Source organism: Arachis stenosperma, chromosome 9 (genome assembly GCF_014773155.1).
Source record: "Arachis stenosperma cultivar V10309 chromosome 9, arast.V10309.gnm1.PFL2, whole genome shotgun sequence".
Lineage (NCBI taxonomy): Eukaryota > Viridiplantae > Streptophyta > Magnoliopsida > Fabales > Fabaceae > Arachis > Arachis stenosperma.
The window spans coordinates 29,897,565-29,916,756 of record NC_080385.1 but is presented as its reverse complement, the minus strand read 5'-3'; the positions used below and the strand labels follow the sequence as shown (position 1 = coordinate 29,916,756).

At 36.6% G+C, this 19,192-nt stretch overlaps 2 non-coding genes across 2 annotated transcripts; both read right to left on the bottom strand.

The window, feature by feature from the left end:
• Nucleotides 1-11,073: 11,073 nt before the first annotated feature.
• On the bottom strand, nucleotides 11,074-11,177 carry LOC130953508 (small nucleolar RNA R71). The gene has a single exon (XR_009075677.1). It is a non-coding gene; the product is annotated as a small nucleolar RNA R71 (small nucleolar RNA).
• A 7,514-nt stretch (nucleotides 11,178-18,691) lies between these two features.
• Nucleotides 18,692-18,799, bottom strand: LOC130952971 (small nucleolar RNA R71). Its single transcript, XR_009075145.1, has one exon. It is a non-coding gene; the product is annotated as a small nucleolar RNA R71 (small nucleolar RNA).
• Nucleotides 18,800-19,192: the final 393 nt, after the last annotated feature.

Genomic DNA, 19,192 nt, shown 5'->3' with positions numbered 1-19,192 from the left:
AATTTGATCAAATAAATAATTATATTAATTCAAATAAAATATTATTATATTTTTTGTTAATACCAAAAATATAATAATAATAATATAATAATTAAGAATATTAAATGAAAATTGAGAAGAAATAGTTATTCTATTTTTAAATTTAAATTTTAAGTGTTGGATAAAATTTTAACTGCTTTTATTTTAAATTAAATTGTAATATGATTCATAAAATTTAAAAGATTTAAATTTAAAATAATAAAATATAATTAAATTTAAATTGAGATTTAAATTTAAATTCAAATTCAGTAACAAATTTTATATATATGTTACCTTTATATACATAAACATGTGTAAGTCAAATTTTTGAAAAAGAATTTAATGATGTGTAAAGAATTATAAAAAGATTTTTTTTATTTTGAGTAAAAGTTCATTAGTTATAAAATTGATAGTAAATATTAGTCATGGTGTAAATATGTATAACACTTTTGTATTATTAAAAGAAATTTTCTTTATTAGCGTACTAAAATATTTAAATTTAATTTATATTATTCAAATGAATTTAAATATAAAATAAATTTTTAAAATTATTTTATTAGTTTTACTACGTATTATTCACAATAATCCTACGCATACAACTTAGAAACCATTTCAACGAGAATCTATCAGTAGATTGTATGGATGAGAAAGATGAGTATTTTGAAAAAAGATTGAGAAGACAGCGATCAATTATTACGGATAATATCAAAGTATTAATATTATCTTTAATATCATGAGTATGTCAATTGATATGCTATATTTGATGACTGCGACATTCATCCCGGCTTATATGATTTGTTCTATATCTTAAGAACTTATGCATGCTAATTTTCATGAATTTATGTATGAAATTACGTATGCTATCACTTCTTAACTTTATATATCTCGGTACTTGTATCGTAGCTGTATGGAAAAGGTAACTAGGTAAGTATTCAATTATTTCTTTGAAACGATACTTTTTTAAGTATATCATCCATCTCATTCAACAAAATAAATAAAAGAAAAAAACTCATTCTAATCCAACCGGGGTCAATGGGTCATCAAGCCTTTCATTGGATTATACTACAAGAAAATATGGCTATTATCACGCTTAAAAAAATGCTGAAAAATGAAAAAAAGTGTGGCCATAAAAAACAAAATATGACAATTGCCACATTTTGAAAACTTGTATTTTATTGTCACGTTTTATAAATATAACATAAAAAATATGACCGAATGAAACTTTTAAAACAAATACTGGTACCAAAAGCGTGGCTATTGCTTCTTTTAAACTACGTTTTTAAAGTGTGATAGGATTGTGTATTTGGATGTTTCCATTTTCACCAACCTAATAAATTTAGTCTGAATTGATTTTTTTTTGAAAATATCAAACTCAATCCAAACAACATTTTAAAGTTAATGATGGTCAAGTACGCCACTTTGATTATTATTGCAATTAATTTGAGTTTCCGGGTTGCATTGGTTAAGCTGCTTTACACCCATAATAATTAATTAATTAATAACCAATTTTTAATTTAGAAACCTTGTTTTACTGACAGGCATCTTCTTTTCATATTACTACTTATTTATGTATATTGGACTATTGGTATACATAACATTCATTCATTCCGAAAATCCGAACTGGAAAAAATAAAATGAAAAAGAAAAGGAAGATAATGCAATCTTCTCATAAAAATATGCTACAACTTAGCTAACTTAAAAAACTCCTAGATAAACTTTAACATAACTATTAAATAGTAATAGAATGCGAATAGTATAAAGCTAAATCATAAGATCCGTACGGTTATGATATGAGAATATAAATCAGATATCGGGGATTATAAAAAGGAAAAGAATCAACATTGCAATAATCGAAAGAGTAATTCACTATATCTGTGGCCATGGCCAACTGTAGTGACCATCTTGTCAGAAAAGAAAAAATAAATAAATTAAACAAAGGTAATGTATATGCTGGAATAAAATTAAAATAGATAATGTAATTATTTTTTATTATTTAACGAATTAAGTTTTATTATATTATTTCATTATATATATAATATTATATTTTTGACTAAAAAATCTTGTGTTTGGTCTTTATTATTCTTCATTTTATTGAAAAAGATGAAATTTTAGCACAAGACAAAAATAGATTAATGTATAACTATATTTTAAGTTTATATTAAAAAAGATTAATTTTTACATGAGAGAACTAAATAGTATAATTATTTTTATATCTTTACCTAACTGTTTAATTAAACTTTTAAAATAAATTGTCTCGTAATATAATTAACATAATCAATAAAAGCTTATTGTATATTAATTACCAAGTGATAGCATGCCAATAAGTTAAAACATTGACCAAGTTACGGCAGAAAAAATGGGATCAGTACAAGATATTAGGTTAGTTCAAACAACAAAGAGAATTAAAAAAAATTCTATCTTGGATAAAGAATTTTGTTAGCAAATGGTGATGAGGGTGTGAAGCAGGGAATTATTTCTCTTGAATGAGCTGAAGAGTTAGTTACAAGTTTTTTTTTTAAGTGGAGGAAGCATATTTTGTTTTCATGTATGCATGAATTGTTAAGGTTTTGTAAGGAGCCATTCCTGACTCGAAGAAAGAAATTTCATCTTATATATTCTCTGTTCTTTCTATTTTATTCAGTAATAATAATTCATACACTACTTTTTTTTATAATTTTTTACTTACATTCTTATAATATTGTTACAATTAATCTTGATCTGAGCTATTAGTGGTGCTCTCACTGAGAGGGAAGGATGGCTTTCGAAAAACTCTAGTAAAAAAAAAAATTGCTGCTCTACAACAGAATCATGTGGAGGTCGGCAGTCAAGTCTCCATCACGAGCGTGCAGATGAATGGTTTGGAAGGGTCACTGAGAGAGATTCAAAGCATGTTGACGGAAGCTTTCAGATTGAAGCAAGTGACACCAGATGGTGATGCAGGATCCTCAACTTTTCATTTGGAACCATCATTCTACCAACCAAGAGGTACATACAAAGGTTGATTACCAGTTTTTGATGGTGAAAGTAATGTGGATGAATGAGTTTTTAAAGTGAAAGAGTATTTTGAATGGCTTGATGTACCTGTGGAGATGAGACTTAGGATGATTTCTTTCCATTTGTCTGGAATGCATATTCTTGGTATCGTTGGGGGGTCAATAATCATATTATGTATACTTGGTAGTCTTTTCTGGATGCTTTGCTTGTCAGGTTTGGCCAGGATCAGTACTACGACTCCAAGACTGTCCTCAAAGAATTAAAGCAAACCAATATAGTGGCCAAATACCAAGGGCAGTTTGAAGATCTAACCAACCAGGTTACAAGCCTCAGTGATGATTGGGTGATCTCCTTATTCATGAAGGGTCTTTAAGAGTACCTGAAATGTGAGTTATTGTTAGCTAAGCCGACTTCATATGTTAATGCAGTATCATTGGCAAAGATCTATGAGCAGAAATATGCAATAAACCTGAACCAAAAAACCAACATCACACACACCGAACACCACTAAATTTATAAAAATCTCATCCCAAACCAACTTTAACAATTCATCCATGAACCGCCCCTAGAACAAATTAGTCATTCTTAACTCTCTCTTTCGCATACAACCAAACAACTACACAGTAAACCCACCATTTAGCCTTCTCTTTAAGAAACTTTTGACAGAAATTAAGATGAAGAGGGATAAAGGCCTATGCTACTAGTGTGAGGATAAGTGGACATCTGGGCATACATGTAAACCTCTTGTTACCTATTGATCGGAGAGGAAGAAATGCATGAGATCTTAAAGGAATTTGAACCAGAGGTTGTTTATACACCAGGCATGGAAGGGCCAATTGAGATAGAGGTGCTCCAACCGGAGGTTAGTTTTAGTCCCATAGTGGGTCAATATCATTCCGAGTATGGGACCTATAATGGACAACCGATTATAGTGCTGATTGATGGGGGAAGTTTCTATAATTTTGTGAAGGCAAATGTGGCAGAGAGACTCGAGTTTCCAATTCAGTAAATCACACCACTCCAGGTTCTAGTTGGTGATAGAGATATGATTGGTTGCAAGGCTTATTGTGAAAATATCCCTCTAGTAACGCAAGGGTATCAATTTTTTATTAGCACCTTTGTGTTAGTTCTCCAAAGGGCTGATATTGTCCTAGAGGTTTAGTAGATGATGTGTCTAGGCTATGTTACTACAAATTATGGATTGCTTATGATGGAATTCATGGTGAATAATATTTTGGTAAAGCTTTAAGGTGAGCGGTTGCTCCAACCTGATGCTATTAGCAACAAAATATTCTAAAGGATGGTTTCTTCAGAGGTTTTCACTACTTTGTACCACCTAAAAATGGTGACTGACGATGAAGAAAGAAAAAGTTTGCTGCAGTCCAAATTACAACAATTATTAGGAGAGTACAGCCAGGTTTTCGAAGAGCCAACTCAGTTGTCCCCTCACCGCAATATTGATCATACCATTACTCTGGACCTGGAATCACAACTGGTGTGTGTTTAACCTTATAGGTATCCTCATTTTCATAAAGAGGATATTGAGCGTTTGGTGGCAGTGATGCCTGAGACTGGCACAATTTAGGAGAGTCAGAGTACTTTTTCCAGCCCAGTTTTGCTAGTTAAGAAAAAAGATGGGAGTTGAAAATTTTGTGCCGATTATAGGGCTCTAGACGTAATTACTATTAGAAATAAATTTCATATTCCCACCATTGACGAGATATTAGATGAACTTTTTGGTGCAACCTATTTTTCTAAGATTGATTTGCGGTCCAATTATCACCAAATTAGAATGAATAAAAATTCTATTTCCATTATGGCTTTTTGCTAGCATCAAGGGCGTTATAAGTTTGTAGTGATGCCATTTGGTCTCACTAATGCTCCTTCAACTTTTCAGGCTACAATGAATAAGGTGTTTTATCGTTACTTATGGAAGTTTGTTGTTTTCTTTAATCATATCCTAGTCTATAGTAAGACTTGGGTAGACCACTTATATTATCTTGGACTCACACCCACCACCCTTTTCCAGCACCAGCTATTTGCTAAGAGGTCAAAATGCCTCTTTGGCTGGAAAAAGTTGAGTATTTAGGACACATCGTGAAGAAAGAAGGGGTGATTGTTGACCCATCTAAAATAGAGGTGATTCAATCATGGCAAAAACTTGTTTTCTCTCAAATAATTACGGGACTTTCTCAGATTAATAGATTATTATCGCAAATTTGTGGCCAACTACGCCCAAATTGCTCACCCTTTGACTGAGTTACTTAAGAAAAATAACTTTCACTGGGGTGAGGCTGTGAATAAAGTGTTTGAGCAACTAAAGACTACCATGATTCACACACGAGTCCTAGCATTGCCTAATTTTTCTATGCCTTTTACAGTGGAGACCGATGCGTCTCACAAGGATATTGGTGTAATTTTAATGTAAAATACACACCTTCTAGCTTATTTTAATAAAAAATTGACACCAAGGATGAACTTTACTTCGGCCTACATCAGGAAACTTTATGCTATTACACAGGCTGTGGCTAAGTGGTGTCACTATTTCCTTAGCAAGAAGTTTATTATAAAGATAGATCATCAGGGGTTAAAGGAACTAATGTCGCAGGTGATTTTAACATCGGAGCAACAGTACTATTTGGCCAAATTGTTGGGTTACAAATTTGAAATTGAATACAAGGCTAACAAGTTAAATCAGGTTGCTAATGCTCTCTCACGCCATCCTAATTCTAAGACTCCGTTTTTTTTGCAGCCTTATTACAGTACACTCATCTTTTTGGGAGTCTCTCAAGTTGGTTAATAATCATTGTCCTACCATGGTACCTTGGAGCAATACCTGAGGGTATTCACTCACTCATACCTGAATCAATGATCTTCTTTTTTCTCTTGGGTTGAACTCTATTATAACAGTTCTCATAATTTCTTTCTTAATATGTTACCACATGAGGCCCTCTTTGGGTCTCCAATGCGAACCTTGCCTGGCTACCTACCAGGTTCCACCACGGTCCTAGCCGTAGATAAATTTCTAAGGGTGCGGGAAGCATTGCATTGAGAGCTACGCTATTCCCTCTAATGTGCGCAAGAGAAAATAAAGAAGCAAGCGGATCAATACTGCTGAGAGAAGATTTTTGAAGTGAGGATTAGATTTTATTAAAAGTTAGACCCTACCACCAGAAATTCCTAACATACAATGCCCATAAAAAATTAAAGAAATGATTCTATGGTCTATTTCAAATTACCTACAAGATCCGGAACCGTTTAGCCTTGTCGGCTAGTTGCACCTTGCATCTAGTGTTCCATGTTGGTTGTATTGAAGGTGTTTCATAGAGAACGTCCAACTGAACCAATCGAAGTACTTGATCTTCACCGTGGCTTCAGCCTCACCCAATTGCTATTCTCGACTGTTATTCTATGATTTCTAATAGTGGCGTGAGGACACAAGTTCTGGTGGATTGGGAAGGAGCTTCTAGGGATAAAACCACGTAGGGGAATCTAGAAGAGTTGATGAGGTTGTTCCCTGATAAACCCCAATTTGAGAGTTTATCTTGTGTAGAATTTTGGGGGTTTTATCAACATTCTTTCACACTTATTCATATAAAATGCATAGTTTTGTGACTCCTTCCTAATTTTGCCTCATGGTTGAAAACATGCTCCTTTGACCTTAAATATACTATATTTTAATCCTCTTCTATTACCATTTGATGCCGTAATGTGTTTGCTGAGTGATTTCAGAGTTTATAGGGCAGGAATGGACTAGAAGAGAGGAAGAAAGCATGCACAAGTGGAAGGAGCATGAAGAATGGAGCTTTGGAGATTTGGCATCGATGCGCACGCGTGACTTGCGCGCACGCGTGGATGCATGTTGCTGGAATTGGCACAAAATATTGGCGCATTCGCGTGGATGAGCAAAAATTCTATCGACGCGTACGCGTGCTTAACGCATACGCATGACGCTCGGCACGTGACTTCATTAGTAAAATCGTGGCTGGTGATTTCAGCAGAGCTCCAGGCCCAATTGGAGCTGAATTCTGGAGGGAAAAAACCCAAGGAACCAAGGATTGAAGGAAAAATTCACACATTAGGAAATTATTAGCTAGTTTTTGAGTTTATGTTTCTAGAGAGAAACTCTCACTTCTCTCTAGGTTTTATCTTTCTCCATTTGAATTTCACTTGGATCTTTGGTTAGATCTGAATTTAATTCAATTCTACATTGCTCTAATTTGTAGATCTCATTTTAGTGTTCTTGTTACTATAATATTGTAGATCTTGGATTTGGATCTTATTTACTTTGAGTTCTATTAATGCATTGAGGAATTTCATGTTAATTGTTGTTAATTGCTTGATTGTGGTTAATTGTTTGTAGTAGGTAACTTTGATTTGAGTTTTCTTCTCACTTTCACAATGTCTTTCATTATTGCTTACCAAGTGTTTGAGAAATCGTCAACTATAGTTATGGAGTAGATTTTTTACTCTTAGCTTGGGGGTTGGGTAATTGGAGACACTTGAATTGTCAATGTCTTTTGTTGATTAATGATGAGCAGATAATTTATATACTTTTTGGCATTGTTTTTAGATAGTTTTTAGTAAGTTCAAGTTACTTTTAGGGATGTTTTCATTAGTTTTTATGTTAAATTCACATTTCTGGACTTTACTATGAGTTTGTGTATTTTCTGTGATTTCAGGTCATTTCTGGCTGAAATTGAGGGACTTGAGCAAAATTCTGAAAAAGGCTGACAAAAGGACTGTTGATGCTGTTAGAATCTGACCTCCCTGCACTCAAAATGGATTTTCTGGAGCTACAGAACTCCAAATGGCGCGCTCTTAATGGCGTTGGAAAGTAGACATCTAGAGCTTTCCAGCAATATATAATAGTTCATACTTTATTCGGAAATTGATGACGTAAAGTGGCGCTCAACGCCAAGTACATGTTGCTGTCTGGAGTCAAACGCCAGAAACACGTCACGACCCGGAGTTGAACGCCAGAAACACGCTATAACTCGGTGTTCAACTCCAATAAAAGCCTTAGCTCGTGGATAGACCAAGCTCAGCCTAAACATACACCAAGTGGGCCCTGGAAGTGGATTTATGCATCAATTACTTACTCATGTAAACCCTAGTAGCTAGTTTATTATAAATAGGACTTTTTACTAGTGTATTAGACATCTCTGGACGCCTAGTCCTTAGACCATGGGGGCTGGCCATTCGGTCATACCTGAACCTTTCACTCATGTATTTTCAACGGTGGAGTTTCTACACACCATAGATTAAGGGTGTGGAGCTCTGCTGTACCTCAAGTTTCAATACAATTACTATTATTTTCTATTCAATTCTCTTTTATTCTTATTCCAAAATATACGTTGCACTTCAACTTGATGAATGTGATGATCCGTGACACTCATCATCATTCTCACCTATGAACGCGCGTGACTGACAACCACTTCCGTTCTACCTTAGGCCGGGCGCATATCTCTTAGATTCCCCAACAGAATCTTCGTGGTATAAGCTAGATAGATGGCGGCATTCATGGGAATCCGGAAAGTCTAACCTTGTCTGTGGTATTCCGAGTAGGATTCCGGGAATCCGGAAAGTCTAACCTTGTCTGTGGTATTCCGAGTAGGATTCCGGGATTGAATGACTGTGACGAGCTTCAAACTCTTGAAGGCTGGGTATTAGTGACAGACGCAAAAGAATCAAGGGATTCTATTCCAACCTGATTGAGAACCGATAGATGATTAGCCGTGCTGTGACAGAGCATAGGACCATTTTCACTGAGAGGATGGGATGTAGCCATTGACAACGGTGATGCCCTACATACAGCTTGCCATGGAAAGGAGTAAGAAGGATTGGATGAATGTAATAAGAAAGTAGAGATTCGAGAGGAGCACAGCATCTACATATGCCTATCTGAAATTCCCACCATGGAATTATATGAGTAACTATTTACTATTTTATTTTCTATTTATTATTTATTTTCGAACTTATCATAAACCATTTAATCTGCCTAACTGAGATTTACAATATGACGATAGCTTGCTTCATACCAACAATCTCTGTGGGATGACCCAGTACACTTGCTGGTTAAGTTGAACGGAGTTGTGTCCACACGTGCCATTATCAGGGATTATTAAGATCCCAATTCATCATACCATGATCTCTTTGGGGTATTTTTGGTAGAGCCAATATTTAAATTTCATACAAGTACAAAGAGACCAACTTTGAGGATCACAATTTTGTCCACCAAGTTTTTGGCGCCGTTGCCGGGGATTGTTCGAGTATGGACAACTGACGGTTCATCGTGTTGCTCAGATTAGGTAATTTTCTTTTCAAAAATTTTTCAAAAATGTTTTTCAAAATTTTTCTTTTATTTTTCTTTTTTCCAAACTTTATTTTCGAAAAAAAATTTAATAAAAATCCAAAAAAAATTAATAAAATCATAAAATTCAAAAATATTTTGTGTTTCTTGTTTGAGTCTTGAGTCAATTTCTAAGTTTGGTGTCTTGCATGTTTTCTTTGCATCAAAAATTTTTCAAAAATATGTTCTTGATGTTCATCATGATCTTCAAAGTGTACTTGGTGTTCATCTTGACATTCATAGTGTTCTTGCATGCATCATGTGTTTTGATCCAAAATTTTTAAGTTTTGGGTCATGTTTGTGTTTTTCTCTCTCATAATTAAAAATTCAAAAATTAAAAATATATCTTTTCCTTTTTTCTCTCCAAATTTTCGAAATTTTGGGTTGACTTGGTCAAAAATTTTTAAAATTAGTTGTTTCTTACAAGTCAAGTCAAAATTTCAATTTTAAAAATCTTATCTTTTTAAATTCTTTTTCAAATTATTTTCAAAATCTTTTTCTTATCTTTATGTCAAAATTTTGAAAACTCACTAACAATTAATGTGATTGATTCAAAAAATTTGAAGTTTGTTACTTTCTTGTTAAGAAAGGTTCAATCTTTAAGCTCTAGAATCTTATCTTGTAGTTTCTTGTTAGTGAAGTAAGTAATTTTAAATTTTTGAATTAAATCTTTTTATCTTTTATCTTATCTTTTTCAAAAATTTTATCTTTTTCAAAATTTGATTTCAAAATATCTTATCTAACTTCTTATCTTCTAATCTTTTCAAATTTGATTTTAATATCTTTTTCAACTAACTATTTGACTTTTTGTTTGTTTCTTATCTTTTTCAAAACCACCTAACTACTTTTCCCTCTCTAATTTTCGAAAATATCTCATCTCTTTTTCAAAAATTCTTTTTTTTTTGTTTTAAATTTTAATTTTAATCTTATCTTATCTCTAATTTTCGAAAATTACTAACCCCTTTTTAAAATTATTTTCGAATTTTCTATCTCTTCTCTCTTATTCTATTTAATTATTTATTTACTAACACTTCTCTTCACCTCTCTTCATCTAAATATCCGAACCCACTCTTCTTCACTCTTCTCCCCTTTCTTTTTCTACTAACATAAAGGAATCTCTATACTGTGACATAGAGGATTCCTCTTTCTTTTCTTGTGTTCTTCTCTTTGATATGAGCAGGAACAAGGACAAAAGCACTCTTGTTGAAGCTGATCCTGAACCTGAAAGGACTTTGAAGAGGAAACTAAGAGAAGCTAAACTACAACAATCCAGAAGTAACCTTTCAGAAAATTTCGAACAAGAGAAGGAGATGGCAGCCGAACCCAATAATGATAATGCAAGAAGGATGCTTGGTGACTTTACCAAACCCACATCCAAATTTGATGGAAGAAGCATCTCCATTCCTGCCATTGGAGCAAACAATTTTGAGCTGAAACCTCAGCTAGTTGCCTTAATGCAACAAAACTGCAAGTTCTATGGACTTCCATCTGAAGATCCTTATCAGTTTTTAACTGAGTTCTTGCAGATCTGTGAGACTGTTAAGACGAATGGAGTAGATCCTGAAGTCTACAGGCTCATGCTTTTCCCTTTTGCTGTAAGAGACAGAGCTAGAATATGGTTGAATTCACAACCTAAGGATAGCCTGGACTCCTGGGAGAAGCTGGTCACGGCCTTCTTGGATAAATTCTTTCCTCCTCAAAAGCTGAGCAAGCTTAGAGTGGATGTTCAGACCTTCAAACAAAAAGATGGTGAATCCCTCTATGAAGCTTGAGAAAGATACAAGCAGTTGACCAAAAGGTGTCCATCTGACATATTTTCAGAATGGACCATATTAGATATATTCTATTATGGTCTATCTGAATTTTTGAAAATGTCACTGGATCTGCAGGTGGATCCATTCACCTAAAGAAAACACCTGCAGAAGCTCAAGAACTTATTGACATGGTTGCAAATAACCAGTTCATGTACACTTCTGAGAGGAATTCCGTGAATAATGGAACGTCTCAGAGGGAGGGAGTTCTTGAAATTGATGCTCTGAATGCCATATTGGCTCAGAACAAAGTGTTGACTCAGCAAGTTAACATGATTTCTCAAAGTCTGAATGGATGGCAAAATGCATCCAACAGTACTAAAGAGGCAGCTTCTGAAGAAGCTTATGATCCTGAGAACCCTGCAATGGCAGAGGTTAATTACATGGGTGAACCTTATGGAAACACCTATAATTCATCATGGAGAAATCATGCAAATTTCTCATGGAAGGATCAACAAAAACCTCAACAAGGCTTTAATAATGGTGGAAAAAATAGGCTCAGTAATAACAAGCCTTTTCCATCATCTTCTCAGCAACAGACAGAGAATTCTGAACAAAGCTCCTCTAATTTAGCAAATTTAGTCTCTGATCTGTCAAAAGCCACTTTTAGTTTCATGAGTGAAACAAGATCCTCCATCAGAAATCTGGAGGCACAAGTGGGCCAGCTGAGTAAGAAAGTCATTGAAACTCCTCCCAGTATTCTCCCAAGCAATACAGAAGAGAATCCAAAAGGAGAGTGCAAGGCTATTGATGTAATCAATATGGCCGAATACACAAGGGAGGAGGAGATCCAAAGGAATCTGAGGCTCATATAGGGACTATAGAGATTCCATTAAATCTCCTTCTGCCATTCATGAGCTTTGAAGACTATTCTTCCTCTGAAGAGGATGAAGATGTGACTGGAGAGCAAGTTGCTCAATATTTAGGAGCTATCATGAAGCTGAATGCCAAGTTGTTTGGTAATGAGACTTGGGAAAGTGAACCCCCCTTGCTCATTAATGAACTAGATACCTGGATTCAGCAAATTTTATCTCAAAAGAGACAAGATCCTGACAAGTTCTTAATACCTTGTACCATAGGCACCATGACCTTTGAAAAAGCTCTATGTGATTTGGGGTCAGGGATAAATCTTATGCCACTCTCTGTAATGGAGAAGCTGGAGATCATTGAGGTATAACCTGCCTTGTTCTCATTACAATTGGTAGACAAGTCATTGAGACAAGCTTATGGAATAGTAGAGGACGTGTTAGTAAAGGTTGAAGGCCTTTACATCCCTGCTGATTTCATAATCTTAGACACTAGGAAGGAAGAGGATGAATGTATCATCCTTGGAAGACCTTTCCTAGCTACAGCAGGAGCTGTGATAGATGTCAACAGAGGTGAATTAGTCCTTCAATTGAATGGGGACTACCTTGTGTTTAAGGCACATGGCCATCCCTCTGTGACAAAAGAGAGTAAGCATGAAGAGCTTCTCTCAGTTCAGAGTCAAGAAGAGCCCCCACAGTCAAACTCTAAGTTTGGTGTTGGGAGGCCACAACCAAACACTAAGTTTGGTGTTAAGACCCCATATCCAAACTCTAAGTTTGGTGTTGGGGCTATACAACATTGACCTGATCACCTGTGAGGCTCCATGAGAGCCCACTGTCAAGCTAATGACATTAAAAGAGCGCTTGTTGGGAGGCAACCCAATTTTATTTATCTAATTTTTATTTTATTTTATTTTATTGTTATTTTGTGTTTTATTAGGTACATGATCATGTGGAGTCACGAAAAAAAATATAAAAATTAAAAACAGAATCAAAAATAGCAGAAGAAAAATCACACCCTGGAGGGAGAACAGACTGGCGTTCAACGCCAGTAAGGAGCATCTGGCTGGCGTTCAACGCCAGAACAGAGCATGAATCTGGCGTTGAACGCCAGAAACAAGCAACATTCTGGCATTTGAACGCCAGGAATATGCCTTGAGAAAAGCTAGCGCTGAACGCCAGTAACAAGCATGGAACTGGCGTTCAACGCCAGAAACATGCTACACATGGGCGTTGAACGCCCAGAACATGCTACACATGGGCGTTGAACGCCCAGAACATGCATCACCTCAGCGTTTAAACGCCAGAATGGTATGCAAAGGCATTTTGCATGCCTATTTGGTGCAGGGATGTAATTCCTTGACACCTCAGGATCTGTGGACCCCACAGGATCACCTCAGGATCTGTGGACCCCACAGGATCATCTCAGGATCTGTGGACCCCACAGGATACCCACCTAACATATTCCCACCTTACCTCCTAATCCTATAACACTCTTCCCCATATCACACTTCCCAACAACTTCAATCTCTCTTCCCAATTACCCCCTTCACCACTCACATCCATCCACTCTTCCCCATAAACCCCACCTACCTTCAAAATTCAAAAACACTTTCCCACCCAATCCCACCCTAAATGACTGAAACTACACCCTCTCCCCTCCCTATATATACCCTTCCATTCTACTTCATTTTCCCACAACACCCTCTTCTATACCTTGGCCGAAACCTACACTCCCCCTTCTCCTCCATATTTTCTTCTTCTTCTTCTCTTCTTTCTTCTCTTGCTCGAGGGCGAGCAATATTTTAAGTTTGGTGTGGTAAAAGCATAAGCTTTTTGTTTTTCCATTACCATCAATGGCACCTAAGGCCGGAGAATCCTCTAGAAAAGGAAAAAGGAAGACAAAAGCTTCCACCTCCGAGTCATGGGAGATGGAAAGATTCATCTCCAAAAGCCATCAAGACCACTTCTATGATGTTGTGGCAAAGAAGAAGGTGATCCCTGAGGTCCCTTTCAAGCTCAAGAAAAATGAGTATCCGGAGATCCGACATGAGATCCGAAGAAGAAGTTGGGAAGTCCTAACCAACCCCATGCAACAAGTCGGAATCTTAATGGTTTAAGAGTTCTATGCCAATGCATGAATCACTAGGAACCATGATCAAAGTATGAACCCGAGTCCAAAGAATTATCTCACAATGGTTCGGGGAAAATACTTAGATTTTAGTCCAGAGAATGTGAGGTTGGCGTTCCACTTGCCCATGATGCAAGGAGATGTACGCCCCTACACTAGAATGGTCAACTTTAATCAAAGGTTGGACCAAGTCCTTATGGACATATGTGTGGAAGGAGCTCAATGGAAAAAAGACTCCAAAGGCAAGCCAGTTCAACTAAGAAGACTGAACCTCAAGGCTGTGGCTAGAGGATGGTTGGAGTTCATTCAACGCTCCATCATTCCCACTAGCAACCGATCTGAAGTTACTGTGGATCGGGCCATCATGATTCATAGCATCATGATTGGAGAGGAAGTAGAAGTTCATGAAGTCATCTCCAATGAAATCTACAAAATAGCCGAAAAGCCCTCCACTATGGCAAGGCTAGCTTTTCCTCACCTTATTTTCCATCTATGTTACTCAGCTGGAGTTATCATAGAAGGAGACATCTCCATTGAAGAGGATAAGCCCATCACCAAGAAGAGGATAGAGCAAGCAAGAGAGACCCTCCACGGATCTCAAGAGATGCATGATGAGCGGATAATTTGTATGCTTTTTGGCATTGTTTTTAGTATATTTTTAGTATGATCTAGTTAGTTTTTAGTATATTTTTATTAGTTTTTAGTTAAAATTCACTTTTCTGGACTTTACTATGAGTTTGTGTGTTTTTCTGTGATTTCAGGTATTTTCTGGCTGAAATTGAGGGACCTGAGCAAAAATCTGATCCAGAGACTCAAAAGGACTGCAGATGCTGTTGGATTCTGACCTCCCTGCACTCGAAGTGGGTTTTCTGGAGCTACAGAAGCCCAATTGGCGCGCTCTCAACGGCGTTGGAAAGTAGACATCCTGGGCTTTCCAGCAATATATAATAGTCCATACTTTGCCCAAGATTTGATGGCCCAAACTGGCGTTCAAAGTCACCTCAAGAAATTCCAGCGTTAAACGCCGGAACTAGCACCTAATTGGGAGTTAAACGCCCAAACTGGCACTAAAGCTGGCGTTTAACTCCAAGGAGAGTCTCTACACGAAAAAGCTTCATTGCTCAGCCCAAGCACACACCAAGTGGGCCCGGAAGTGGATTTTTATGTCATTTACTCATCTATGTACTAGTTTTCTATAAGTAGGACCTTTTACTATTGTATTAGGGAGACTTTTGGTAGCTATCTCTGTTTTATGCTATCTTAGACCTTTGGGAGGCTGGCCATTCGGCCATGCCTAGACCTTGTTCTTATGTATTTTCAACGGTGGAGTTTCTACACACCATAGATTAAGGTGTGGAGCTCTGCTGTACCTCGAGTATTAATGCAATTACTATTGTTCTTCCATTCAATTCCACTTGTTCTTTGTCCAAGATATCACTTGTTCTTCAACTTGATGAAGGTGATGATTGACGCCCATCACCATTCTCACTCATGAACAAGGTGACTGACAACCATTCTTGTTCTACAAGCATCTGAGGCTTAGTGAATATCTCTTGGATTCTTTAATCGGAATCTTCGTGGTATAGGCAGGACCTGATGGCAGCATTCAAGAGAATCCGGAAGGTCTAACCTTGTCTGTGGTATTCTGAGTAGGATTCAATGACTGAATGACTGTGACGTGCTTCAAACCCTGAGGGCGGGGCGTTAGTGACAGACGCAAAAGAATCACTGGATTCTATTCCGCGCCTGATTGAGAACCGACAGATGAATTCCGCTATGCTATGACCAGAGCATATGCAATCGCTTTCACTGAGAGGATGGGAGGTAGCTGCTGACAACAGTGAAACCCTACACGAGCTTGCCATGGAAAGGAGTAAGAAGGATTGGATGAAGACAGTAGGAAAGCAGAGAGACGGAAGGGAAGGCATCTTCATACACTTGTCTGAAGCTCTTACACCAATGATATACATAAGTATCACTATCTTTATCTTCTATGTTATTTTCGTTCATCATCATATATATTTGAGTTTGCCTGACTAAGATTTACAAGATGACCATAGCTTGCTTCAATGCTAACAATCTCCGTGGGATCGACCCTTACTCACGTAAGGTATTACTTGGACGACCCAGTGCACTTGCTGGTTAGTTGTGCGAAGTTGTGTAATGCCATGGTATTGAGCTACCAAGTTTTTGGAGCCATTACTGGGGATTATGAGAGTTGTGAAAAAGTATTGTTCACAATTTCGCGCACCAAGTTTTTGGCGCCGTTGCCGGGGATTGTTCAAAGTTTTGAGCAAGCTTTTTTGTCCGGTAACATCAGTGCCAAGATCCGGCAACACGCACCAAGTTTTTGGCGCCGTTGCCGGGGATTGTTCAAGTTTTGAGCAAGCTTTTGGTAACAATGCCTGGGATTGTTCTAGTTTGGACAACTGACGGTTCATCTTGTTGCTTAGATTAGGTATTTATTTTTTTTCGAAATTCTTGAAGATGAATTCTAGAGTTTCATGATGATTTGTTGAAATCTGGCTGGCTGAGAGGCCATGTCTAATCTGATTGGACCGAGGTTTCAACTTATCACCACAAGAGCTTGTTGATTTTCATCAATTTTGCTTTTGGAGCAGTGATCCGCTAAGGCTTGGCTGACCTTTGGTCATGTCTAGTGTTTTGGACCGAAGCTTTCTTTGAAAGCTTGGCTGGCTGTGAAGCCATGTCTAATTCCTGGACCGGAGTCTTAGACTAGCATTGCACTGATTCCTGGAATTCTCATTAAGAATTTTGATACCTTTTTCCACTTAATTTTCGAAAACACAAAAAAATTACAAAATCATAAAAACCAAAAAAAAAATATTTGTTGTTTCTTGCTTAAGTCTAGTGTCTCATCTTAAGTTTGGTGTCAATTACATGCATTCATTCATGTGTCTTAAGGATCTTCAAGTAATTCTTGATGATTTCTTACTCTGATCTTTGAATTCTTTTGGCTTGAGTGTTTATGTGTCTCATATAGTGTCAGTAGTACACAAACTGCTAAGTTTGGTGTCTTGCATGCATTGTTATTTGATTCTTGTTGCATTTTGATTATTAAAAATCCAAAAATATTTTTAATTTGTGTCTTTTCAAGTCAATAATACAAAGAATTGAAGATTCAGAACATACTGCAGAGGAATTATACAGAAAAAGCTGAGCATTCAAAAATGCCCAGTGAAGAAGGCAGACTGGCGTTTAAACGCCAGCCAGGGTACCTGGTTGGGCGTTTAACGCCCAAAAAGGTAGCATTTTGGGCGTTAAACGCCAGAATGTATACCATTCTGGGCGTTTAACGCCAGGATGGTGCTAGGGGGAAGATTTTGTTTTCAAATCAATCTTTTTTTCAAGTTTTCAAAGTTTTTCAAAACCAAATCTTTTTCAAATCATATCTTTTCAATCAAATGTTTTCAAAATCAATTTCTTTCCTTTTTCAAAGATACTTACTAACAATTAATGATTTGATTGAACATTTTTTGCCTTTTCTATTAAGGAAGGTTTTATGTTTGAATCATATCTTTTCTTGTTAGGCAAGTCATCAATTTTTTTAAATCACATCTTTTCAAATTGTTTTCAAATCATATCTTTTCAAATTGTTTTCAAATCATATCTTCTCAATCACATCTTTTTAAAACCATAACTTTTCAATCAAATCTTTTTAACCTCATCTTTTTTAAATAGCTTTCAATCAAATCTTTTTAATTTCTAATTTCAAAATCTTTTTCAAAAATCACTTGATTTCTTTTTCACTTTTGATTTTCGAAAATTATCAATCAAATTTTCAAAATGTTTTCAAAATCTTTTAATTGAATTTTCGAAAATTCTCTTCCCTCCTTCCCACATCCTTCTATTTATGGAGTACTACTCCTTCTAAATGCACAATTCGAACTCTAACTAATAAAGTTCGAATTCTTCTTCTCCTTCTTCTTACTATTTCTCTTTTCCTCTGACACTTCAAGGAATCTCTATACTGTGACATAGAGGATTCCACATTTTCTTTTTCTCTCCTCTTTCATATGAGCAGGAGCAGAGACAAAGGCATTCTTATTGAAGCTGATCTTGAACCTGAAAGGACCTTGAAGAGAAAGCTAAGAGAAGCTAAAGCACAACTCTCTTTAGAGGACCTGACCGAATTCTTCAAGGAAGAAGAACACATGGCAGCCGAAAACAACAACAATGCCAACAATGCAAGGAAGGTGCTGGGTGACTTCACTGCACCTACTCCTGATTTTTATGGGAGAAGCATCTCTATCCCTGCCATTGGAGCAAACAACTTTGAGCTTAAGCCTCAATTAGTTTCTCTAATGCAACAGAATTGCAAGTTCCATGGACTTCCAATGGAAGATCCTCATCAGTTCTTAGCTGAATTCTTGCAAATCTGTGACACAGTCAAGACTAATGGGGTTAACCCTGAGGTCTACAGACTGATGCTATTCCCTTTTGCTGTAAGAGACAGAGCTAGAATATGGTTGGATTCTCAACCTAAAGAAAGCCTGGACTCTTGGGAAAGCTAGTCAATGCCTTCTTGGCAAAGTTCTTTCCACCACAAAGATGGAGTAAGCTTAGAGTGGAAGTCCAAACCTTCAGACAGAAGGATGGAGAATCCCTCTATGAAGCTTGGGAAAGATACAAACAATTAATCAGAAGATGTCCTTCAGACATGCTTTCTGAATGGAGCATCATAGGTATTTTCTATGATGGTCTCTCTGAACTATCCAAGATGTCTTTGGATAGCTCTGCTGGAGGATCTCTTCATCTGAAGAAGACGCCTGCAGAAGCTCAGGAACTAATTGAAATGGTTGCAAATAACCAATTCATGTACACTTCTGAAAGGAATCCTGTGAACAATGGGACTAGTCAGAAGAAAGGAGTTCTTGAGATTGACACTCTGAATGCCATATTGGCTCAGAACAAGATATTGACTCAACAAGTCAATTTGATTTCTCAAAGTCTGTCTGGAATGCAAAATGCACCAAACAGTACTAAGGATGCTTCATCTGAGGAAGAAGCTTATGATCCTGAGAACCCTTCAATGGAAGAGGTGAATTACCTAGGAGAA